This window comes from Schistocerca cancellata, chromosome 2, assembly GCF_023864275.1.
Source record: "Schistocerca cancellata isolate TAMUIC-IGC-003103 chromosome 2, iqSchCanc2.1, whole genome shotgun sequence".
NCBI lineage: Eukaryota > Metazoa > Arthropoda > Insecta > Orthoptera > Acrididae > Schistocerca > Schistocerca cancellata.
Window position 1 is genome coordinate 739,596,271 of NC_064627.1, and position 26,209 is coordinate 739,622,479.

The following is a 26,209-nucleotide window of genomic DNA, read 5'->3' on the forward strand; positions in this document are numbered from 1 at the left end:
GGTGAGTTTTGGACAGCCATATTGTGGCATTCCACGGGCATTTCTGTCAAGGATTATGTGACCATTTCGGCTGATCAGGTCCGTCCCATGGTACAATGTTTTTCGCCAAGACGATAGGGCCCCTGTTGACACAGTTCGCATCTTCGAAGGTTGGTTTTGTGAGCACGGGGATGAATTGTCGTATCTCCCCCGGTCACCACAGTCGCCAGATCTCAATGTTGTTGAGCCTTTGTGGTGTACTTTGAAGACTAGGGTGCACGATCGGTATCCACCTCCGTCATTGCTACCAGAACGTGCCACTATTTTGCACGAAGAGTGGTGTAAGATTCTTTTGAAAACTATCCAGGACTTGCGTTTATCCAATCCGACTGGACACTGTTTTGATAGCCAACGCTTGTCCGCACCGTATTACGCATGGTAATGTGTTGCGTTTTTGGTGATTCCTAATTTTTGTTCACTTCTACATCCTTTTCGGCACTGTGGAACAGGAGAGGCTTTCACCGTGGGAGTCCCGCCACTTGTGCACACGAATTGCTGGAGAAAGCGATAATCTGGGCGCGCGCACACACACACACACAGCTGGTACCAGGTCCATCAAGGGGCAACGGCCGCCGATGTCCCAGATGTTACCTGCACCACCGCACGGCGGCGCGCGTCGGCGGCGCTGACGTCATCACCCGAACAGCCACAGCGTCGCTGCTGTCGGAAGCAGCAGTTGCTCGCTGGCGGGGCTCAGTCGCCGCGGACGCGAGCCAGCAAGCGTACGCGGCCACCTGCTGCCTCCCTCACAGCAGGTAAACAGACGCGCAGCTTAGCCAGCTTTCCTAGTGTCTTCTCTCCTTGCAAAAGATGGTTCTGGACGGTCGGATTGGGCAGGTTACTGTACACTGATACTCGAGAGTTATGCTTCCAGAGAGTGTTATTATTCGCATTTCCGTATAAACAGTGCGTCACATGTCAACAAAATGCCGTTGGTCCTCCTGACTGGTGGCGTTACCTACAGAGGAATTGCGTAATCAGTTGTTAATCTTACGGAGTGTGGAAATGACTTATGCAGACAGTGTTGAAAACAAAACAAAAAAAGCGGTATTCTTCATCCGTTATGTCAGGAAATGTTAGAGGTTTGAAACTTCTACGCAACGTACAACCTAGCTTATTATTTTTGCTAACCTACTACTAGAAATAATGACCCATTTTTTATGTATGATTAATTAAAATGCTAAACGTTTCATGTAGTGCAAAAAATGGCTCTGAGCACTATGGGACTCAACTGCTGTGGTCATCAGTCCCCCAGAACTCAGAACTACTTAAACATAACTAACCTAAGGACATCACACACATCCATGCCCCAGGCAGGATTCGAACCTGCGACCGTAGCGGTCGCGCTTTCATGTAGTGCAGATGATTACATTCGAAGTGATGACTTTCTGTCAACTCACTCCACTTCCACTTGAGCAACAGATTTAATAGAAATCCGTAACACAGAGGATGATGAAGAAGAAGCAAAGGAAGAAGAAGAGGAGCAAAATGATGTCTCTAGAAAAATTAATACGTCTGAAGAATCCATTATATTCAAAACGATGTTATGCAATTTGCAACGCACACAAATTCTTCCAACTTGTTGGAAATACTGTATGGTGCAAAGAGTTCATTTATAAGTTGTGGTTTCTTACTGGGAATCTGCATGAACCATTGTAGTCATTATCTTCTGTTCTGTTTAAATTTAATCTTCTGCTATTTACGGATTTTGCCTCCTGGGTCACATTGCCTAGAAAAAAATTCTGAACAGGAAATTAAAACAAGTTTCCCTCCTTGATATGTGGCGATAAAGGTGGTAAAACAAATAAACATATATGTACATACAATAATAAACGAATTTAAAGTTCGAGTAAAAATATAGAAATGCTGCGTTATTTATCAATTAGTGTAATAGTCCAGTGTTCTATTGTCCAATATACAGTAAATGAACATCTACTGTGCTGCAGTGAAGGTACGTAAATACAGTATACGCATAATTAAAAATTTTTACTGTACTTTTGTACATGATACCTCACAAATTTTATGTAGCCCAGTGAGTTTTGTATAATCCGGAAACTTGTCCAATTTGGAAAATTATTTTAGTCCGTTTTGAGCAAGTATTACTGTACTTTTACTTTTCCCAGTCGTTTATTGTCTCAATCCTCAAGCAGTGTTTTTGTTATCCAGTTAATTTTTACTCCCAATTGCTCCACAACATTTATTCTCCGTTCACTTTCATCATTAGATTTGATGGTAGCACCTTTACTTCATGTCTACGTGTCTGATATCCAGCAAATGCGTTTCTGAAGTCGTGACCAAATAACATTGTTGAAAGACTCATTGACACAGAGTCACCTTTTGCAATCGAATGGAAATCAAACGTTTGAAACTTACAGTTAAAAGTCTGAAGAAAAGATATGGAAGATTTAAGTCGAAATATCTGTGAGGATCGGGAATGGTGGAGGACACTCCTAATCGGTGTACAGTTGAAGAACCAATTTCAGACTGCTGGATGTACTGATAATATCGATACGAATTTTAAGTTGTGAGAAGTATTCTGTGCTATAAATGATTCAGTTGTTGCTTCGTTTTTTCTGGGGTGACTTAGTTGGAAGCGAAAGTCAATTTGGTGTGTTCCGTGTAAAACAGAACAGGGATTCGACAGGCTAATGGACAGCTATTGTTTGTTTGCGTGCGGCGTTCTTTTAATTAAACTACAGGCACTACAATGTACGAAAACAAACGGAACTATCGACTCGGAGCAGCTTTTGCAACTATGTGTTAACTCTGGACTTGGTTCTTAAATTTTATGGCGTGGTGTTCTGGAGGTAAGGATTATGTCTGTCGGCAGATATAAAAGTCCGAGATAAGTTCAGAATGAGTCGTTCGTCTGCAGCGGAGTGTGCGCTGTTTTGAAACTTCCTGGTGGGTTAAAACACACTGCTCTGCAGAGTGAATGATTCATTCTGTGAATAAGTCCCCAATCTGCCATATCCTTCCCTCCAAGAGAGATAGTCCAGCAATATAAGCAAGAGTGATTCTGTCAAGTTTGGAAGTAGGAGAGAAGTACTGGCAGAGTCGTCCTGCAACTTGTGACAGCCGGAAAAAGTGCAGGGCCTCTCGCGAGTTACGCAAAGAATAATTGTAACCTTCTCTTGCGGATGTAAGTGACGCAGAACGACATCATCCTATGTTACAGAGGAGAAGCAGAGTGGTGAAAGCACTATACGTCTGCCATGAAACAGGATTTTTGATCGGACTCGAGTCCTCTTCGATCTCGAGAAGGCATGTGTGGCCAAGAATGAGGACATGTTTCCATGCTTTAAGCATGAAGTATGTTGTTTTGAAGTTCGGTATCGTTCCACTGCTACGAACCAAATGTTTTACAGCTCTCTTCTGCAGTACAGTGTATCAAGAATATTCAGAAGCAAAATTATACAGATTCTTGAAGGCCCTAAATTTAGTTTCTTGATATTAGGAACGGATGGTTAGAAGTTAGTTCCGTGGGATTATAATTCAAGTGCAGCTATTCATGGAGGTCCAGTGTGGGCTGCATTATCATAAGGCAGCGGAACTTCGTTCCAATTTTGCCCACTAGATGCAAATCTGACGCTGTATAGTATCTCATCGACGTCTCCGGTACTCATATAGAACGAAGTGTAAAAGTGGAGATTAATGATAAAATCAACATTATGCCTTTCTCACTTGTCTGACCTTTTCTGCCCGCGTGTCGCCTCTAATCCGTTACATATGGAAACACTTCTATACGTCTTTCTTGCATTCACAGCGCCAGATTTGCACCCTGTGGTCGAAATTGGAACTAATTTTTTTCTCTGCGTAAATCGGTTCCTCAGTAACGCACCAGACTATCAACCAAGTTTCGCTGCCGTACGATAATTACAGCACACACTGGACTCTGAGTAGCTGCACTTTAATTGTAACCACCCGGGATTTAGTTTCTTATTGAGATAAACAGCTTACACGTTATAACGATAACTTCAGATCATACAAACTGCACAAAGTGATGACGCCAGTCAGTCACAATGTATGCATTACGACAGGGCGTACATTTTTGACAGGCTCATTCAAATATTCTAATACATTTTTCCGTTGTACAATGCGACCCTCATCTAGGACGCTAGCACCCAGCTCCCCTTCTCTTTCTATTACAATTTCATACACCATTGACTTCGTGCAACTCGTTACGGAATTCACTGTGCACATATGACAGATGTAGAGGACTTCTTTCCGTTAACTGGCGCTGGCAACGTCGATATAGAAACATAACCAGTATACAAACATGTACCTCAAACACATTGCTCTTTCCAGATTTCACACCGCCTAAATTATTTCCCTCCGATCATTCATATTCAATTACAAAATAATCTTTACCTAAAAAATTTCATTTGGCATCTGTGGTTAATTTTTCAAATAGTCTGAGTTTTCAGACGTATTTTGTTAGCACGAGGGTGAGTCAAATGAAAACCTTAAATCCGTAATAACAAATCGAAATTCTCGCCGTTATCCTGTAAGTTGGTAAGCGTGCTACAAACAGCATGCAGAATGAATGGCCTGTAGGTGGCAGCATAATGCAGATTCACATAGAGAGCCTGTATACACGCTCTCTAGATTCACACATACCGCCGCAGTATCAGTATAAAGATCGCCGCCCCACTTCTGACTTGCACCAGGGAAGAAAAGCGTTCTGTTATTAGGTTTTTGCGTAGTGAAGGTGTGAAACCTACTGAAATTCATCGACGAACGAAGGTTCAGTACGGTGATGCATGCTTGTCACAGCAGCAAGTCTACGAATGGAGTAGGAAGTTCGCAAATGGTGTGACTTCAGTGGAAGATGCTCTTCGTCCAAGTCAGCCACAACGAGTTGTGACTCCACAGGACATTGCAGCAGTTGAAGCCATAGTGAAGGAAAACCGCCAACTGACACTGAATGACACTGCAGCATGTTTACAGATTAGTCATGGATCAGCACACCACATTCTGCATGATGTGCTCCAGTTTCACAAAGTGTCTACAAGATTGGTGCCATGGCAGCTGACTCTTAAAATGAGAGAATGACGTGTTGATGCTTGTGAAGAACTTCTTTGGCGCTTTGGACGAGAAGGCTTCCTTGCAAGAATCGTTACTGGGGACGAAACCTGGGTTCACTTCCACCAACCGGAAACGAAAAGAGCGAGCCAGGGATGACGCCATTCCTCATCACCAAAACCATAGTAGTTTTGAACAGAACCATCAGCAGGGAAGGTTATGCTGACTCTCTTTTGGGACGGAAAAGGCGTCATTTTGGAGCATTACATGCTTAGAGGGACCACTGTCACCAGTGCGTCATACACAGATCTCCTAAAAAATCATCTGCAGCCTGCAATCAAATCAAAGCGACATGGATTTCTGTCAGCAGGTGTCCTTTTGCAACATGACAATGCTAGGCCCCACACTGCCGATACAACAGTTGCAACAATCACAGACCTTCATTTTGAGTGTCTTCCTCATCCACCATACTCACCAGACCTTGCCCCAGGCGATTTCCATTTGTTTGGACCACTCAAAGACGCAACGGGAGGAAAGAAGTTGCGTTCCGATGAAGAGGTACGCCACGCGGTGCACGAGTGGTTGTGCGGACCACCAAAAGAATTTTTTTCTAAAGGAATTTATGCACTCTGTAAGCGCTGGAGGACTTGCATTGAGCGTGGGGGAGATTATGTTGAAAAGTGATGCAGCTTTGAACCACTTCTGCACAATAAATAATATTTTTTTTAAATATTTAAGGTTTTCATTTGACTCACCCTCGTATGTGGCAAAAATGTATCTGCGTAGTTCAGAATCATCCACGACAGTGGAAACAGTATGGAAGCGTTTACGCGTCCTGGGTTCGTACTTATACATCAATGTAATTGTTCAGAAAATAATACTTGAACCAAAAATTTCATTTGTGATGAACAGTGGGATGTGAGAAACACTGTTCCTATAATCTCTTTTACTTGGCAATATCTCTGCAGTCTAAATTATTTATTCCCCTATTAACACATCATATCAACCGACAAGGTACCTAATTAGAAGCAGGTATTTATTCCTTTACTACAGTCAATCATTTGCAGCTACATACCATACAATCGCCTCTAGAGAGAATGGGAAATGACTTTGCTTTTCGAACAACACTCTTTCATGAAACTGTAAAATATGTAAGCTGTGTTCAAATGTAATAGTATCCACCACAGCTGATTTTATTTGTCTACTCGTGTCAAAAGCATTGTATAAAACTAGACAAAAGGAGAAAAACAGACTAATTACACAAAATTAATACATACAAAGGAAATATAGATACAGTGTGAGGCAAACAGAGCCATAAATGATATTTATATATAAACAGACCACAAACACTAAATACGACCAGGCCAGAAATTAGCGACCTCGACGGAGTTGTCCCTGGCCCACAACAGGTCATCCAGCCTGCAGGAAACTGGGCACTGAGGACAGCCGTACATGTTCTTGGTGGTTTGTTCGGGTCCAGAATTGCATGCAGTTGATGGGTCCCCACGGTAGTTCAGGTTGGCCATATTATCCTGTGGTCTACCCACACCACTTCTTAGTCTGTTGAGGGACTTCCGCGTTTTCCACTGCAGGTTTCTACCTGGGGGAGGGCTTCCGAAGATGGGATCCATGATGCGATATTTGCGTTTCTGGTTGCCCACAGGTTTTGTCGTGCCATTGACTGTGATGTAGTGCCTTTGATGGAAATTTTTAGAAAGCTCTTTCTACATTTCAGCCTTCTTGGGGAGGTTGGTGTCCATGCAGCGAGTGAGCTGCGTTTAGTTCCGCTTTGCTTCTCTCTGTGTTCGTGGAAACTTCCCACCTTATATCTGGTGGAGCTGTCCCCGCGAGGCTGTAGAGTTTGTAGGTAGGCGATGCTCTCAGGCATCCTGATGTTATTCTACATGTCTCGTTGAGACATGAACATAACTGTACCAAACAGGGCAAGCTTATTCAGCGGCAGAGTAACATATTGCAAGTGCCAATGTTCTGAGTACTGTCGGTTGGGCACCCCATCCGCTACGTGTGAGCTTTCTGATGATGTTATTGCGGGCGTATACTTTTTGTTTTGTATTTAGGCAGTGCTTCCTAAATGTCAGCACACGGTCCAGCGTGGCCCCCAGGTATATTGGATTGTGACAGTGCTCCAGCTTCATGCCATCCCATACAACTAAATTTTCTGTTGGCGTCTTTGTTTCTTAGATGAAAAGCGCATACTTGAGTTTCAGCCGGATTCGTTTTCAGGTAATTATTTTGATAGTATGCCGCGAGAGTATGAATCCCATTTGTTAGATGTCTCTCTACTGCTTCGAAGTCTTTTGCTTGAGATATTAGTGCCAGATCGTCAGCATAGACGAAACTTTTTGTGTTAAGAGGTTATGGCCGATCTTTAGTATAAATGAAATACAAGGCTGGTGCTAGGACGCTGCCTTGAGGCAGACTGCTATTTTGCATTCTCTGTCTACTTTTCTTGCCGCCTTGTTCTACGTAGAATCTATGGTTCTGAAGCTGGTAAATTCATAATCTCCCGTTAGTTGTGCAAAATGATTTTTTGCCGCACAGTAGCATAAGCTGCGGAGAGATCCACGAATACTGCTCCAGTGACGAGACCATGTTCAAAACCATCCTCGATATTTTGTGTCAGACTGAGTATTTGTGCTGTACAATTTTTGCTTGGTCTAAATTTAGCTTTTTGTAGAATCAGTTGCGGCTCGGTGACAGGGCTGAGACGAGTGAGCAACATTCTTTCGAGGGTTTTGTAAAGGTGACACAAAAGAGATACACGGAGCTTGCCGGGTTCAAATATGGCGATGATCTTTGTCCTTTTCTAGATTTTAGGAATCTGCCGTCTTGTTAAGCAGTTATTATAGAACTGCAGTAGCCATCCCACAGTCGTAGGCCCAAAACGTTTTATCTGCTCCACCAATAAACCGTCAACTTCTGGCGCCTTGCCGTATTTACACTTTTTAATAACAGCTTTCAGTTCTTCCGAAGTAAACTTAGCGGACAGCACTTTCGTTTGTGGATGTTGCCAGGTTATCTCTAGTTTTTTCTTTCTTCCTTCAGTTTTCCCATTCAGCTGCACCTGGTGGGCGACTTCATTTGGGGTAACGTTGGGTCTCTGGCGACACAGGGGTCAATACTGAGTCGTTTGAGTAGTTAACAAGCTTTTCTGCTGCTCTTGGACATGCCAATGCTCTCTACTGTTTCAATCCATCAGTTTTGTTTGGCTTTCGCCAATTCCTGGAACAGTGTCGGTCCCAGTTTTACTGTATCCGTGTTGAACGGGTCTCCAGCAAACCGTCTAAGGTATTCTTCCAGTTTTGACGTTAATTCTTCATTCGTACACGGAATGTATGTTGTCCGGCAGCCTCGGGAGATCGAGCCGCGAAAGCACTTCTTCACAGCTTCTACAAAACGGTTGTAGGAGTGTGTCACAGGTTCAATCTTTAGTGTTGTCTCATCCAGAATTTCCGCAAAACTCTTCCAGTTGGCCTACTTAGATTTGAACCGCCTACAGAACGGGATCACCCGTGGTTTGATAGCTGCAAACACCTGGTAGCAGATTGGCCTGCGTTGGGTGCCAGATACAGGTAATGATGCAGTCTTCACACAGTGGCGGGAAACAGTGTCGCTGGTCGGGATTATATCCCCTTTTCCAGCGGCTGCTATTAAATGAAGCTGGTAGTTTGCAGTCATGTAAGAGAGTTAATCTTCTGCAGTCAGCCCACTTAAGTAAGTCCTCTCCGTTTACATCATCATCCTCTTAGCCCCATACGCTACTATGGCTGTTAAAGTCACCCACGACAAAATGAGTGTCCTGATTTTGAAAATTCACTGGGGGACTGAAGTTACATTTTCATCAGGACGCTTGTAGACGGGTGTTACTGTACAACTGCTTAGCTCAACTGTTAAGATTTCAATATCGTTCTCCTTTGTTAGAGAAAATGAGAGCACTGCTACACCGTGACTCACAAAAGTGGCACTACTGTACTACCTATGGGGTCTTTCAATGCATGACTGCTATTGTTGGTCTTCGTCAGGTAATAAATCTGTGCGTTTTTTGCATGCACAAAACACCACGATTTATGTCCTGACACCTAGTTTGTAGAAGTCCTTCTTTGCTGGTTGATAAGCCTTCAATGTTTATGGTCATTATTGTCAATTTTGGTCTTGAGAAAGCTCCTGCGCTTTTTCTAGCGCACATCGCAACACTACTTTAGCGGACAGAGTAGCCGGTTGAGGGTAGTTTCAACCGTTGCCCAGGGGACGCTAGAATGTATGTAAAGCGCTAAGCGCACACTCCCCTTGGAGGCTCTTTCCGTGTCCCCCACCAAAACTGATGACGCGAAGTTGAGCACGTGTTCATTACTGGAATTTCACCCTTGAGCTAATCAAGCACGATTCGCGACCCGTCCCCACAGCTTTAATTCCGCCAGTACCTTGTCTCCCACCTTCCAAACTTCACAGAAGCTCTTCCGCTGCAGTGTGAAAATCTCATTCTGGAAACATCCCCCAGGCTGTGGCTAAACCATGTCTCCGCAATATCCTTTCTTCCAGGAGTGCTACTTCTGCAAGTTTCGCAGAAGAGCTTCTGTGAAATTTGGAAGGTGGGAGACAAGGTCCGGGCAGAATTAAAACTGTGCGGAGGGGTCGTGAGTTGTGCTTGGATAGCTCAGGGATAGAGCACCTGCCCGCAAAAGGCAAAGGTCCTGAGTTCGAGTCTCGGTACGGTACACAGTTTTAATCTGCCAGGAAGTTTCTTATCATCGGACATTCCGCTGCAGAGTGAAAATCTCTTCTGGATAGCTATATGCTTTGCGCTCACTTGTCTCGTTTAGTCTCCGTCCTGACTGCAACGTCCTGCACTCGTGCTCTTTTACTCTAAATATAGCAGTTGTTGAGCGTTGTTTTATACGAATTTGAACAGCTTCTAACAGTAGTTTCAGCTGTGTTTATTGGGAGACAGAGAACTGAAATAATGAACTGAAAAGAAGCATCTTCAAACATGTTTGGCGGAAATAAGTGGAATAGAGTTTGGAACACTGCAAAGACAATGTTCCAGTGTACAAACTCGCAAATGTTCGTGAAAATTTCAGTTCAGAAAAGGATAAGTGCGACCAAAAGGATCTTTAAAATGGAAATCAGCTGTGTGATAATATACAAGGGGACTTAGTTACACATTATTATGAGAGGCCATGTAACTTTTATTGAATCCTACAGTAGACTTCAAAACGGCACCGGTACATGACACTCCTTTTCAACATAGTTACCAAGTCTGTGTAAACAACTGTAGGAACGTTCTACCAATCATTCAATACAGAAATCCGCTACTTGGTCATTCTAGAATCACCAAGTGAACGTCCTTACCGTTGGAAATTTTGCGATTGCTGCGAATCAGTTCCTCGTTTTCCTGGACATTGTCGTCTGTGGTCGACGTCGATGGCCTTCCTTCCCGATCAGCATCGCCCACGTCTGTGCGGCCTTGGTCAAACTGTTGGCACCATTTCACTACTGTTGGGCGTGACATTGCATTTGGTCCATCTTGCGTCAGAGTTTCATAGTAAATCTGTGGGCGATTTAGACGTTTTGCGCACAATAATTGTACTGTCCCGGGTACTTCAACTTTGGAAGTACATTTCCAGTTGTCGTGCCATTTCCCTCGCACACTGTGATGCAAATGTTATCGGTACCCCGACAGAGGTATGTCTGCAGGGAAACCGAAACACAGACTGTCTCCTGAGAACGCACCACGCTTGTTGAGCGTAGGTCTTAGCACGGGACGACATGAGTAACTTATTTTTGAAGTCCTTTCGTACAAGTGATGAGCATTACAGAACCGTGCTTAGCCTCTGATTTTGAGAATTTACTATGGTGTGGAAATCCCACGTTGTGCGACAAACCTAAATAGATTGTGATATGTAAACGGCAATGATCTGGATAAATACCTCGGGAATATCCTATATATGGTCCGTATATTTTTTTAAGCGTCGACAGTGACTGCTGTTGGACACTGACAAGCCAGTTGCCCGTAAACCACATTTTAGATCTGTTCCATGGGCGAGGCATCAGTTGACCGCCGGCAAAGAAAGCAGTAGTGTTCTTCGTTCTCAGAAGAAGGGCATTGCCACGTCACAGTGCGACAATGGAGAGGCTATATCTCCAGCTTGAAGTGTCTCCTAAATGACTGGTCAACTTATGTTATAATTTGAGCAGAATTGGAGTAATTTAAACTGATTCCTGGGCGTTATGTGCCGTGGTGTGGGATCAGAAGATTAAACATCTCCTAAAACAAACATATACATGCAAAAAAATTGGATATTAGGACTGATTTAACCCAGTCTATCAGGGAAATTATCAAGATTTTGTTGTTATCATGAATGATAAATGGTATTTGAACAATTACGAAACAAAACGTGAGATTCCCTCTCGAAGGTCGAACTACTGGCTATTAGACTCGAGTATAGCTTAAAAAATGTGAACAGGAATGTGCTTAGGAGCTATTTACGGTTATAGGGATCGCAGATCTTCTCGCATGCACACAGCTTATGGAATCGCTGTTCGTCCAGCGTCCATATATCTACCATAGCACTGTCTGCTGGGCTGCACACCGTCAACTCCCAACCGAGCAGTTCCTTCGTTTTGGGCGTCTCGTGCCAGAATATTTGTTCTACATATCCAAATCAAAGTAACTTTTTCTTCGGTGCTGCCTGTATATGGTAACTTTTAGCTATATTCTTACTGATCAGCTGGAATATTGCTCTCCTTCATTACAAGGTGTTAATTTCCGCACAAACCTGGTCAAAATACACGACTGCCGCAGTTCTGTTCCCGTTGTTGTTTCCTTTTCATTCTCATAGTGTACACTGACGAACAGATTGTCCCCTTGAACTTCAGTAGCACGCAGGGTTTGAATCCTGTAGGCAAAATTCTCCACCGTCGCATATTTAACGTTCTCATGAGGAAGTTTTTCTCGGAAAATGTTGTGCTGAACACATAGTTTTGAGCGGTAGACTTGAGTAATCCTTCTCCACCCGTGCTGCGCGAGTGTGTGGATCTTGGGGGCAGATGTATTAAGGAGACAGGGACAAGGCGATAATGATATTCTTTGATATCACTACTGAATGTGAGTTCAATTCCGGCTCTTGCTTCCGATTCACTTCATGAGGTCAGTAAAAAAAATGGTAAGGCTGTCATCTACTGGAAGGTTGGTTTGAACACCACGGTGCCGTACTAGACACCGTCCTGTTGGAGGTGGTATGCCGTTGCCTTCCTCCGACCTTTCAACTAATTTACCCAACAAATTATGGCGGGTTCTAGAGTTTAGCGTTAGCTCCGAACCGTTACGCATATCGAAAGTGAAAGACATGATAAGTGACAGATAAAAATCCTATGACTGACTCGCGATTGAACTGCAGGCATTTGGATTTGTAGTTTGGCTTTGTGCTATTGTGCCACCCGATCACTGGCATCTCTGATTAACTTGCCGATGTAGAAGTTCTGCTCAGATTGTCCTCGTTAGTGGGAGTCAGGATTTGATATTGTATCCAATGGCATGGATAGCAAATTAAGGTCACCACGATAGCGTCTAATTTTTATGCGATCATCGCTGCAGAACTGGTTCAATGTGGTTTGGCTCGGAAACCCTAAGTTTTGAAACTCAGCCTACTTGTGACGGTGTTAGCAGGCTCTTTACGCCATGAGGGGTAGTGGTTTCTGGCAACTGGAGTCCGAGACAATGGCATGCATACTCACTGGCCAACCAGCAGTAGACGGCATTGGACAACCGAGGCGTACAGGGACGGTGACGCAGCGTCGAGCCAAGACTGAGGCCGTACTGTACGGCCCGCCGACGCCTCACGGACAGGATGGCTGCGTCTCGAACTGTAGTCGCACTGTGTGATCCTCTACTTGCTCGTCGCTGTCACCGATCCTCTTTAATCCAGTGGTTCCGCTCTAGTTCCACTGCCGCAGCAGTATGCACTGCACGAAGTGAAATGTCACACTACGATAAACCTGCGTGATTAGCATCGATCGTTCTGCCCTCTTATAGCTTACAAACATGCTGATATTGTGCGCCGCACCATCGACCTAGTATACTCGTACTTACTTCCACGTTTCCAATTCGGCTTTTCACTGTTCCAGCTCGGCGTAGCTCTAGCCTTTCTGGTCACACAAGTCTGGACGCTCTTGGCCTTACATGTACAGCATCTCTCTTAAATATTTGTCACTTATTGTTGGTACACTGTGCTATGCTACTGGGCAGCAAAATTACACAAAGAAGGATAGCAGAAATCCAAAATTTTATATTTATTGTTCGTATGCACTGGTCTGCAAAACTTGAGGAGGGACGTGACTCTCGCATGATGTGTCACTAACAAGCAACGTAGCTCAATGAAACTTGGCCCATACATAGAAAGAACTGCAACAATGTAGTACAGAAGGCAATTGAAGGAAACACGCAATGAGGTGAACTGAAATGACATTTTTATTCAAAGACACTGATGATCCCCTGGACATTACAAAAGGCGGACCATGGTTCGCCAAGACAGCGGTGGATGATCTCTTACCTGCTGCTACTCTGGCCACAAGTTAACTAAAGACTTCCTGTGGTAGTGCGTTCCGTTCCATCGCCAGCGGCGTTGACAGCAGTTGGGTGGTCGATGGTGCACGTCGACGCGCAGCAATCGTCTCCCTACCGTGCGCTCTGTGAGATTTAAGTCGGGGGAACGGGAAGGCCAGGCCATTCACCGAATATCCTCTGGTTCCAAGATCTTCTCCACCTGTGCGGCTCGGTCCGGTCGCACATTGTCATCCATAAAAATTAATTTGGGGCCCAACGCACCCCTTCAAAGACGAACAAGGGGAAGAAGTACAGCCTCTTAATAACGTTGAATGGTGAGAGTATCCTTCTCAAAGATTTGGAAATCAATACCCCCATGCAACATTATGCTTCCCACGCCATAAGACCTGGACGACCAAAACGATCGTGTTCCACAATGTTCCTCGGTACATTACCTGTTCCCACATCTCGCCATATGAGAGTATGTCCAAAATCACTACTGAGAATGAATCTGCTCTCATCCGAGAAGAGCACGAACCCTCATTCCTCGATGAGCCCATCGATATGCTCTTGGCACCATTGCAAACGGTGCCACTGATGAGCGGGTGTCAACAGAACACAACAAACCAATCGTCGGACGAAGAGAACAGCTGACTGTGGTCGACCACCTCCCCTCTTTTGGGCAGCAGTGCTTGTGGTTCAGAACGCTCCCCATGCACGTGAAACAGTGCTGCGAGCAGCTCCAAACTGCTGGGCTACACCCGTCGCACTTCGTTCCGATGATTCTTTGTGTCATGACCCTTTTGTAATGAAGAGGACCACCACAGTGTACGAAACTGCTTGCTGATTGGCACATACCATCTTTTCCCGGTCCTTCAACTCCCTCGTGTCGCAGGGCCACCCAGTGTGCCACTGTAGTCACGATGACGTCACGCCGTGTCACGTCCAACTTTCTGCGGACGTTTGAGAGATCTTTGAAAACATGTTCCTTCACTTTCGTTAATTTCCACCGAGTAGTTAATGTATTATGTTACTTTAACTATCTCGTCCTTAGGTTTTGCAGATCAGTCTACTCGACTAAACTATAGGTTATTTGCGAGTGTACAGGGTACGGAATTTTGTACAGAGAGTGGTGAGGTCGGGCAAGAACGACAAGCAGGAGTACGACATTCCGTGCTGCTTCAACACTGTGCGAGAGTTCATCTATTGTGGTGGATGGCGAGGGGTAGTAGGCCACTCCCTCGCCTGTCCGTCACCAGACGTCTTTATTGCATGAGAGATCCGGAGAACGTGCTCCCCAGCGCAACACTCGAACATCCTCTGCATCGAGACAGGTCAAGATAGCACGGGCACCATGCAGTCTTGTGGTATCCTGTTGAAAGATAATGTGACTGAGACCTCGGAAATAAGATATAGCCATCAGCCTTAGCTTGTCAGGAATGTAACACATGTTACCCAAATCACCAACATGCGAAACATGGGTGATCGCGTTCTGTACCCAATGCCAACCTGTACAATCACGCAGCATGTTGGGCATTTATGATAATGGCGAAAGCGATCTGGCAACGTTCGATCTCTTCGTAGCCTCCACGCTCGTCTGAAAGGTTGAGGTGAGGAATTCCCTGAATTCAGTGTTGTCGACGGACACACTATTGTCGGCGCGCCTCTCTCTGCTGCCGCGTCAACGGAAGCCTCAAGAATGGTCACTGTGCAGACGAACCATCGTGGTTCTGCACTTTGAGTGCATAGTTGTCTTGCAACAAAGAAGCTCATTTTCTGTGTCAAGGTACATGATCGTGTACGATTCTGCATGGCCGAGCAATAGACAGTACGAGGGAACCTCAAAAAGTAAGTTACGGATTATTATGACAACCCCAGTAACTTTTATTGAATGCTTCACAACACTTCAAAGTCACACAGATACTTTACACTCTTTCCCAACATAGTCACCAAATCTCCGTAAACGACGATCACAACGTTCAACCAATCGTTCAGTACCTCGACGACAGGAATCCTCTCCTTGGACACAGAACAATTCGAGAATCACAGGTTGAACGTCCTCATCGTTGGATCGTTGGAAAATCAGACGTTCTTTCAGCTTGCCGGAAAGACGGAAGTCGCATGGTGCAAAAGCTTTCTTTACTGCCGATCAGCAGCATTCATGTCTGTGCAGAAATAGTCAAATTGTTCGCGCTATTTCACTACGGATGGACTTGACCTTGCGTTAGTCCGACATACCGCCAGTAAACGGTGAATCTGTACGCAATTTAGGCGTTTTGTCCACAAGAATCGTACTGCCTAGTGTACTTCAACTTTCGAGAGTGTTTCCAGTTGCGACTCCATTTCGATCGCACACTATGATACACTTGTTATCCGTACCGCAGCAGAACTGTATCTGCAGGAAACCAAGTACATGTAGCCCCTTCTGAAAAGCACCACTCTTGTTGCGCAGTGGCCATAGTGTTAGAAGACATGTGTAACTTTAATGTCACTACGTAGCCTGGGGCGACTGAGATCTCTCGTGGGCTCCTAACCCCATCTAATCCAAATTCGCGCGACGGAATGGAATATTTACTAATGCGAGCTGCATTATCGTGGGAATTCTGACATGTGCTGGTAGACACTGCTCCTTCTCGCACAAGGCATAACTTAAATTTCTGAGAAACACCAACATTCAAATGCGATTTCAAAATGAAAAACCCGCTGCCTAATCTTTCATTATATGCAGAATGTAGATGCTGATAGTTTGCAGTTAAACTGAAATATTAATCATTTGCATATCGAAGTATCTAGTAAATTTCATTCCAATTTGATGTTTGTTGAATGTTGCCTTTATGGTTTAAGAATTTTAATGCCCAGCAATGCATACAGTGGTTGGACAAAAATATGGAAACACAACGAGAAATGCATGCTTTGACATAAATGCAGATGCTAGCCAAGTGTGCATGTTGCACTGTTGTATTTGATCACGAAAGGCGCCTGTACAGTGTCCTCAATGCGTTGCAGGTGTCTGTCGTCGTCAGAACAATGTTAGGTATAGTTGTGAATGGATTCTGTCGGAGTTAAATCAATTCAAACGTGAGCAGATTGTTTGAAGCTGGTATGGTGAATGCTTCCGTAACCAAGGGGGGGGGGGGGAGGGCGAAGTGATTGTTGTTTCAAGAGGCACCGTTTCGAAGATTTATACCGCATGCAGGGAAACCGGAAAGATTCAATCCGTAAAGTCATAATGTGAACGAGAATGTATGTTGAGTGATCGTGAAAGACTGTCATTGAAGAGGATTGTGACAATAAATAAAGCAGCTGCAAAAGTCGCTGCAGAACTGTGTGTCGCATTCGCGAATCCTTTCAACGCCAAAACAAAAAGAAGGGAGCTTCGTAAGCAGGGAATTGTAGGGCGCGCTAGAATTTCAAAATCGCTCAGTGATGCAAGTGCCCATAGAAGGAAAACATGGTGCCGAAGCAACAAAATCTGGACTATAGACCAGTCGAACAACGTCATTTGGTCGGATGAGTCTTGTTGAACACTATTTCCAACTCCTGTCCGAGTTTACGCCTCAGGAGTGAAACACGGAGAGGGTTCAGTCATGATTTGGACAGCCATATCGTGGTATTCCATGATTATTATGGCTACTCTGCAAGGTCGTGTCGTGTTACTGTTATGGATTATCGGATCGTTTTGGTTGATCAGGTCCGTGCCGTAGTACACTGTTTGTTCCCCAATGGTGATTCTATGTTCCAAGACGAAAAGGTCCCTGTTCTCAAGGCTCGCATCGTCCAGGACTGGTTTTAGAGGACGACAATGGACTGTCACTTCTCACCTGGCCACCACGGTCACGAGAGCTCAATGTTATTGAGCCTTTGTGGTCTGTTTTGGAGAGAAAGATGCGTTACCTGAACTTGCCACTATTATGCAGGAAGAATGGTATAAGATTCCAGTGGAAACTATACAGGGCCTAACGTCCTGGAGGCGAGAGAAATGATATCATTTACTCTTCATACCCATCAAAAAATTTTGGATCTTTCCAACCGTCTGAAAGTAGGAATTATCTTCTTGTAACGTGTGATGTTCTACCGAGAACAATACTTGCGCTACTGAATAAACGTAACCATCTAAAATGATTTCTTGGGCCTTACCAGTTACCTTTTCTTTCATTGTTACCATAGGATCAACAACGATGTGACCTCTCAAACAGTGACATAAACTCCACCGTGCTTCCGAGTTGGAAAAACACATTCTAGTATTTATGTTTCCATTTAAAATACGTATGCGCTCGGAAGCCAAGACTGTTTGGCTGAAAGTGAATGCCGCCAAGACGTAGATAATAAAAATTCATACAAGAGATACGAGAAAGCTGAGATTGAACAATGATGTGTGTTGAGAAGGTAAGCGAGTGCACATTTCTTGGGTGTGTAGTTACTGAAGACGGAGGAGCAGCTGCTGACGTCAGACCAAGAATCCTAAAGGAGGATGGGGCTTTTATCCAACTGTGTCCATTATGGAGGGTAAGAACGATTTGCATAACAACTAAACTGCCAATTTTTAGAACAAACGTGAAAGTAGTGTTGCTATACGGATGTGAAACTTGGAAGGTTACCTTTACAATCGCCAGGAGCTTGCAAGTCTTGCAACATATCTCTTAGGAAGACTCTTAAAATCTTCTGGCCAAATGTGACCTCCAATGAAGACCTTTGGAACAGACCTAGAGAAGAAGCTATTGCCATCCGAATCAAAAGACGGAAGTGGAGGTGGATCGGACATACCCTTCAGAAAACCACAATGCTCTGGAGAGACGAGCTTTCTGCTGAAACCCACAGACTTTAAGGAGAGGAAATCATGGAGGACCGTACAGGAACAGGCCAAGGAAAAGGGGAAAACATTTGCAGAGTTGAAGATCCTCGCCCTAAATCAAGTGCTCCGACGCAGCTTCGCCGAAGCCCTGCGCTGTGCATAAGAGCAGCGGGAAATAAGTCAAGTAAGTCAGTCACTCTAAACAATGCAAACGCGAACTGTTCGAAAATGGTTCAAATGGCTCTGAGCACTATGGGATTTAATATCGGAGGTCATCAGTCCGCTAGAACTTAGAACTACTTAAACCTAACTAACCTAAGGACATCATACACAACCATGCCCGAGGCAGGATTCGAACCTGCAACCGTAGCAATCACGCGGTTCCGGGCTGAAGCGACTATAATCAGTCTTCAGGGCCCTCACTTCTCTATTAGCTTCTCTCCTGCTATTTGGTGCAGCGTCGACGTTTCGCCACGACACTAGTTGCAGCAGCTCTAAATACACTATGTGATCAAAAGTATCCGGATACCCCAGAAAACATACGATTGTCATATTAGGTGCATTGTACTGCCACCTACTGCCAGGTACTCCATATCAGCGACCTCAGTAGTCTTTAGACATCGTGAGAGAGCAGAATGGGGCGCTCCTCGGAACTCACGGACTTCGAACGTGCACAGGTGATTGGGTGTGACTTGGGTCATACGTCTGTAGGCGAGATTTCCACACTCCTAAACATCCCAAGGGCCATTGTTTCCGATGTGATAGTGAAGTGGAAACGTGAAGGGACACGTATAGCCTAAAAGCGTACAGGCAGTCGTTGTGTGTTGGCTGACAGAGACCGCCAACAGTTAAAGAGGGTCGTAATGTGTAATAGGCAGACATCTATCCAGACCATCACACAGGAATTTCAAACTGCACCAGGATCCACTGTAAGTACTATGACAGCTAGGAGGGACGTGAGAAAACTTGAATTTCATGGTCGAGCGTCTTTTCATAAGCCACACATGACGCCGGTAAATGCCAAACGACGCCTCGCTTGGTGTAAGGATCGTAAACATTGGACGATTGAACAGCGAAAAAACGTTGTGTGGAGTGACGAATCACCGTGCACAATGTGGCGATCCGATAGCAGGGTGTGGGTATGGGGAATGCCCGGTGAACGTCATCTGTCAGAGTGTATAGTGCCAACAATAAAACCCGGAGGTGGTGGTGTTGTGGTGAGGTCGTGTTTTTCATGAATAGGGTTGCACCCTTTGTTGTTTCCCGTGGCACTATCTCAGCATAGGCCTACATTTATGTCTTAAGCATCTGCTTGCTTCTCACTGTTGAAGAGCAATTCGGGGAAGGCGATAGCATTTTCAACACTATCGATCAACTGTTCATAACGCACTGTCTGTGGCGGAGTGGTTACACGACAATAACATCACTGTAATGGACTGGCCTGCACAAAGTCCTTACCTGAATCCTATAGAACACCTTTGGGATGTTTTGGAACGCCGTCTTCGTGCCAGGCCTCACAGACCGACATCGACACCTATCATCAGTGCTTACTCCGTGAAGAACGGGCTGCTATTCCCCAAGAAACCTTCCAGCACCTGCGAGAGTGGAAGCTGTCATCAAGACTAAGGGTGGGCCAACATCATATTGAATTCTAGCATTACCGATAGAGGGCGCCACGAACTTGTAAGTCATTTTCAGCCAGGTGTCGGATACTTTTTATCACATAGTGTACCTGCGTCGACGAACATCATCGTTGGCGGTCGAGCGGGACCTCGAACAGAACTCCCCGACTGTTAGCCCGCCATATGACTGTTGATTTCGGGTGCTTCTGAAATGTACGCTCCTTTCGTCAATAAAAGTTTATTACATTGCATCTGTGCTGTGATTGTTCGTCGTCATCGTTGCCTATAGCCCGTAGCACTACCCATAGTGAAATTGGACCGTTGTCATTGCACACCTGCAGCTTGCTGTTGTTGGCAGCCTTGCGTGGGAGTAATACCAACACCATAACAAACATTGACCTGCTGGGAAACCACAGCACACGACGATGTCACAGTACAAGGGGATCACAAAACACAACGGTCGTGCGTTTGGGATAAGTAATAATACGAGCTCCTTCGATTAAGAGATCATACAGTGGAGGTGGCAAGCCGTTGGTTATTCACAACTTGCGATTCTTCTCAGCATTGTCTGTCACTCCTTCCTTCTTTTACATTCACAGACAGAATGAAGGAAAGCTATCGCCGTCAGTTTGCCTCCATAGGGGCCCAATTGTATCTTATCTTTACGGTTGTGTGTTTAAATGTCTTCGTGAGAGTAGCATCTGAAAGTCCATGAATGTATGTCTCAAACAACCACATAACAGAGGAGCCGATAAACACGATTCGAAAGTCGAAGATTGTTTTCTAATCACACTGCAAGCAAGCAACCTAAAATCCTCGTAAGAAAAGTCAAACAAAAGAACAATAGAGATCAAATGTAACAATGGTCATGTGTACCAGAGATTACGTAGTGATGTTTACTTTCTGATAGTTTAATTAGATCAGTGAAAGCAAAGAAATGTCGTTGCTCGAGGAATGCAATGTACTTTCTTTTATACTGAAAATGCGAACTGGACAATAATATGAATACTATCAGGATTGTTTTGCATTTCCTTTCATAAAAAGTGAAGCATTTCATTCCGAATCTTTTGAGGGAAACATTTGACTCTACTACCAACATTTTTCAAAACGTCTGTAGAACCAGCAGAAAAGTGATCCCGAGTGATCGATGAATGATTTACAGAAAAAATTTCCAAAATGTGTGAAAAGTGTCTGTGCTGCCAGTCCGTAGATGCTGCCAGTAGTCTGATTTGTTCCGTTTGGATGTGTCCTTGACATTCGTGGGCGTCTTCTGACAGGTTGTTTGATAACTTCGTGCGGAAGCCTACACAGCTGCTACTAATTATACATGTACATACCGTTCCTCTCAAAGAAGAACACGCAAACCGAATTGGTGGCTTGACTGATTCGTTGTAAAGTGGTAAAAATCTAACATGCCGGTTCGAAACTAGGTTAGCACTACAATTTGATGTTCGCTCCCGCTAGGGGCGTGGTCAGCGCGACAGACTGTGAATCCTAAGGGTCCGGTTTCGATTCCCGGCTGGGTCGGAGATTTTCTCTGCTCAGGCACTGGGTGTTGTGTTGTCCTAATCAACATCATTTCATCCCCATCGACGCGCAAGTCGCCGAAGTGGCGTCAATTCGAAAGACTTGCACCTTGCGAACGGTCTACCAGACGGGAGGCCCTAGTCGCACGACGACTACAATTTTATTTCTGATTCATAAGTTGAGCCATGCAGTTACGACCTGAGTTACATGCTGAATCAGAAAAATTGACAAATAGCATGTGACCTGAGACATAATTATCGTATGTGGTCCGACGGACAATTTTTGCACCCAGACTTGGATTATAAACTGATGGAAATCAACAGAAAGTAACAAATAAAACTGAAGTTATATCTAGGGTTGCCCAAGGGAGCATTATATGTTCTCTGTTGTTCTAAATCTGTACTAACCATTTAGGAGACAATCTGAGCAGTACTCTTAGGTTATTTGCAGATGATGCTTTCTTTTACAATCAAGTAAAGTCATCAGAACGTCAAAACCAATTAAAAAGGATTTAGACAAGGTATCTGAACGGTGCGAAAATTGGCAGTTGGCCCCGGGTAATGAAATGTGTGAGGCCCTTCGCATGAGTACTAAAAAATTCCGGCAAGTTTCGGTTAAACGACAAATCACACAAATTAAAAGGTTGCCCATTCATCTAAATACCTAAGAATTACAGATGCGAACTACTTAAATTGGAACTATCACACACAAAATGGTCTGGGGAAGACGAATGAAAGACTGTTTAATTGGCAGGACACTTTGGAAATGCAAAAAATCTGCTAAAGACTCACTTACGGCAATAACTAAAACAAAGGCATCTTTCCGTTGCGGCGAGATATTTTCACCAAATATGAAGCACCAATTTTTTTCCTTCGAATGCCAAATATTCTGTTGACTCCCACCTGCAGAGGGAAAAAATGACCATCGTGATAAAGTAAGAGAAATCAGAGCTTGCGACCTTTAGGTTTTGCTCACTCGCCTCCTGACGCCCCAAAGATACTTACAAATAATCCTGTGTGTCTCATCCTTCCCCGCATTAGAAAACTAAATTTCGGGAAATATTTTTATCATTTTCTCTGACTAAGACATCAATTAAAATAACCATTCATTAATGTCGTTCAATCCGAGAAAAAACTGAGTAATTGTTACCGTTCCTGTTTAAACGATTAAAAAAGAAATGTGTTGACACGTAGATTGTACAGTCGCTGACTAGCAATAAGATAATCTTTAATGTTATATAACCAAAACCTCTAAGAAACAGAAATCAAGAATAAAACTCCTAGTACAGGGAAAACAGTTAATGCAGCGTAGAATCAGAACTTTTGTTAAATGAGCAAAAACGAAACACGAAAACAATGAGTGAACAAGTTTAACTCTTGAAGACTAAATTCAATGCAGATGTCACAGTCGGTAACACTGTCCAGTCACATTAACGTGATCACCTGTCAAGCCTGAATAATCTTTTGCAGCATGAATTGCTGCGAGAAGTACAGAAAGAGGGTCAGTGTGGCTCTGGAAGGTACCGATAGGGGTGCGAAGCCACGCTGAATCCAGTACAGTGGCCAGCTGCGTCAGGTTTTCTCGTTTGAGGATCCAAGTCGCGAAGAGCTCGATCGAACTGGTTGTACACATTCTCGACTGGGTTTAAACCCGGAGAGTCTGATGGTCAGGTGAGTACGGTACACTCATCCTGGTGCTCTTCGCATCACGCACGTACACTGCGAGCTGTGTGACACGTTGCCTTGTCCGGCTGGTAGATGTCATCGTGCTGAGGGGAAACAAACTGTATCACAAGCTGCGACATGGTCGCGAATTGAACAGTGACCCGAATGTAGAATAAATTTCCTTTAGTTTACGTCTATGGTCATAAATTTCTTGTCACCAGACTATCGGTTTCGGTCTATAATGATCATCTTCCGAGCTGTTTTATAAAAACATGTCCTAATATACTGGAGCCATGGTGGCATCGTCAAATGCTGTACACAAAATCAATGCCAGCATCGTCAAATATATATAAATAATAGTATCTACAAGAGTCACCTTGTCATCAGCACTACTGTTCAAAATAAACTGCAGTACAGTAGCCACAAAACGTTCGCTACTGACATCTGGCGAAACTGTAAGACAAACATTTTGTGGCTACTACACGGCAGTTTATTTTGAACAGTATCTGGGTGTGACTATTCGAAATGATCTCAAATGGAATGATCAGATTACACAAGTAACGGGTAAGGCGAACTCTAGATTGCGGTTTATTGGCAGAACCCTGAAGCGATGCAGTCCTTCAACAAAGGAAAAAGCTTACAATACGTTAGTTCGTCCAGTCTTGGAGTATTGTTCGTCTGTATGGAACCCTTACCAGTTGGGTCTGATTCAAGAGATTGAGAAGGTCCAAAGAAGAGCGGCAAGATTCGTGACTAGTACATTTAGCTATCGCGAGAGCGTTACAAATCTCATAGAAAGTTTGAAGTGGGACACACTTGCAGATAGACGGCGTGCTAAACGGAAGGGGCTGCTCACTAAATTCCAAAATCCGATCTTCACCGAGAATGTAGAGCATATATTATTACCACCAACTTTCAAATCGCGCAACGATCACCATTCAAAGATAAGGGAAATAAGAGCTCGTACTCAGGCGTTCAGACATTCGTTTTTCCCTCGCGCGATCCGCGAGTGGAACAGTGGGGGGGGGGGGGGGGGGAATATGACTTTGGCGCGAATTGTGCCCTCCGCCACACACCGCTTGGTGTCTAGCGGAGTATATTTGTAGATGTAGATGTAGAGCATCTGACAAGATATTCATACTATTTATATATATTTGACGATGCTGGTGCTGATTTTGTGTTTAGCATTTGACGATGCCATTATGGCTCAGTATATTAGGGCATGTTTTTATAAAACATATCTGAAGATAATCGTTATAGACCGAAACCGGTAGTCTGATGACAAAAAATTTGTGACCATAGACGTGAACTAAAGGTAATTTAATAAACTGCATGTAGGGGTGGGAATGGCCCCTAAGGATAGATGCATACTTTTGTTGACCCATTGTGCCTTCCAGAATGACGAGCTCACTCACGGAATGCGAAGAAAACATTCCAAAGGCCGTAATGCTCCCTCCTCCGTCCTAGACGCTTCCGACGATCCAACAGCCATCTGTCCGACGGATCATAAAACGTGATACAGTAGAGCGTCGATTATCCGAAGTAACTGGGGGACGTGGGTGTTCGGAAAACTGGTTTGTTCGGATAATCGAACTGTGCATGTTTATTTGCCCAAAACAAGTACTGTACAGTAAATTTATTCACCTTCTTCTAACCTTTTAATAATCTCGTACTTACCCCTCATAGAAAGGACGACACGTTAACGTTTAAGCATTTTGTATCGTCAAGTTCACTTCTTCACGCAGCAGCATATAAGTGGTCGTAACAGAGAACAGAAGGTGACTGTTTGCACCGTGAGAAGCTCTTCTTGGGGCACGCAATCCTTCAAACTGCGCGGAACGGCACGCCTCAACTCTAAGCTGGCGCAGCTGTTGCTGTGAACAGCTTTGATACTGCCGCTACTTCTACTGCCAGTGCCAAGCAGACAGAAGTGTGCGGATTGTTGAAACACAGCGACTGGCGGCTCGGCCGGTCAGCAACGCCTTGTGAAGGCCCCATTAGAAGCAATGTTCCGCCAGCGGTGGCCCAGTGCGGCGACTACTGTGGGAATCTTGGTTTGGGAGTGAGGGGGATGATGGACGGTAGGGTGGGAGAGTAACAGGTGCGAGCGAGGACACAGTTCGGTTAAGTGGTCGTTCGGTTGACCGACGTTCGGATAATCAACGCTCTACTGTACATCTGAAAAGCCCACCTATCCCCATTCGGTGGACGTCCAGTTGCGGAACTGGACGTACAGCCTTCATCGCCGATTAACAGCGGTTAGCATGGGTGGATGAATCAGGCACCTGCTGCGGAAGCCCATTCGCAGCAACGTTCGCTGAACGGTCGTTGGGGAGACACTGCTGGTAGCCAATTGGGGTATCTGGGTGGTCAGTTGCTCAACAGTTCTGCGTCTGTTTGTCCGTACACATCTACTTAGCCATCGCTTACCACTGTCATCTATGGCCCGTGGTGCACCATAGTCGCCTCGGCGGCGGTTTTGGATGGCGCCATTTTGCCGTGTACGGTATACTTTAACCGCGGCAACATGCGAACAGTTTACAAACTCAGCCGCTTCGGAAATGTTTCCACTCTTGGCACGAAAGCCAATGATCGTGCCCTTTCGTACCTCAGGTAACTCGACTGCACTGTTCTCCGCGCCCACCACCGCGCTTTACATACTCTCCACAGCTAGTGCTGCCACCTATCGTCTGTGAGTGGTTACTACACGTTGACGTCTAACATAGGTGGTGGTCACATTAATATGATTAGACCGTGTAGATAATTCGGTATGTTTCACAATCAGCGTAAGACGACAGCTGATACTCTGCCAGTGAAACAGGAAAGCAGCATAGACAACTGGGTTGAATCGCGTCGAAGTATGATTTGTCAGACAAAGAACAATGAAAGGAATTTGACATACTGGGGCAGGATTATTTCAGATACAGCTTTCCAGGTTGTTAATTAGACCGTCTTCTGTTTTTCAAAGATCGTCTTC

At 44.6% G+C, this 26,209-nt stretch overlaps 1 protein-coding gene across 1 annotated transcript in view; it reads left to right on the forward strand.

Moving 5' to 3' along the window:
• The first annotated feature begins 699 nt into the window (after positions 1-699).
• The window catches only part of LOC126162535 (multiple inositol polyphosphate phosphatase 1), a 264,549-nt gene continuing 239,039 nt past the window's right edge, over positions 700-26,209 (forward strand). The window contains exon 1 of the mRNA XM_049919108.1: positions 700-794. The gene's annotated coding sequence lies outside the window, so the exon portion shown is untranslated. The remainder of the gene's footprint in view (positions 795-26,209) is intronic.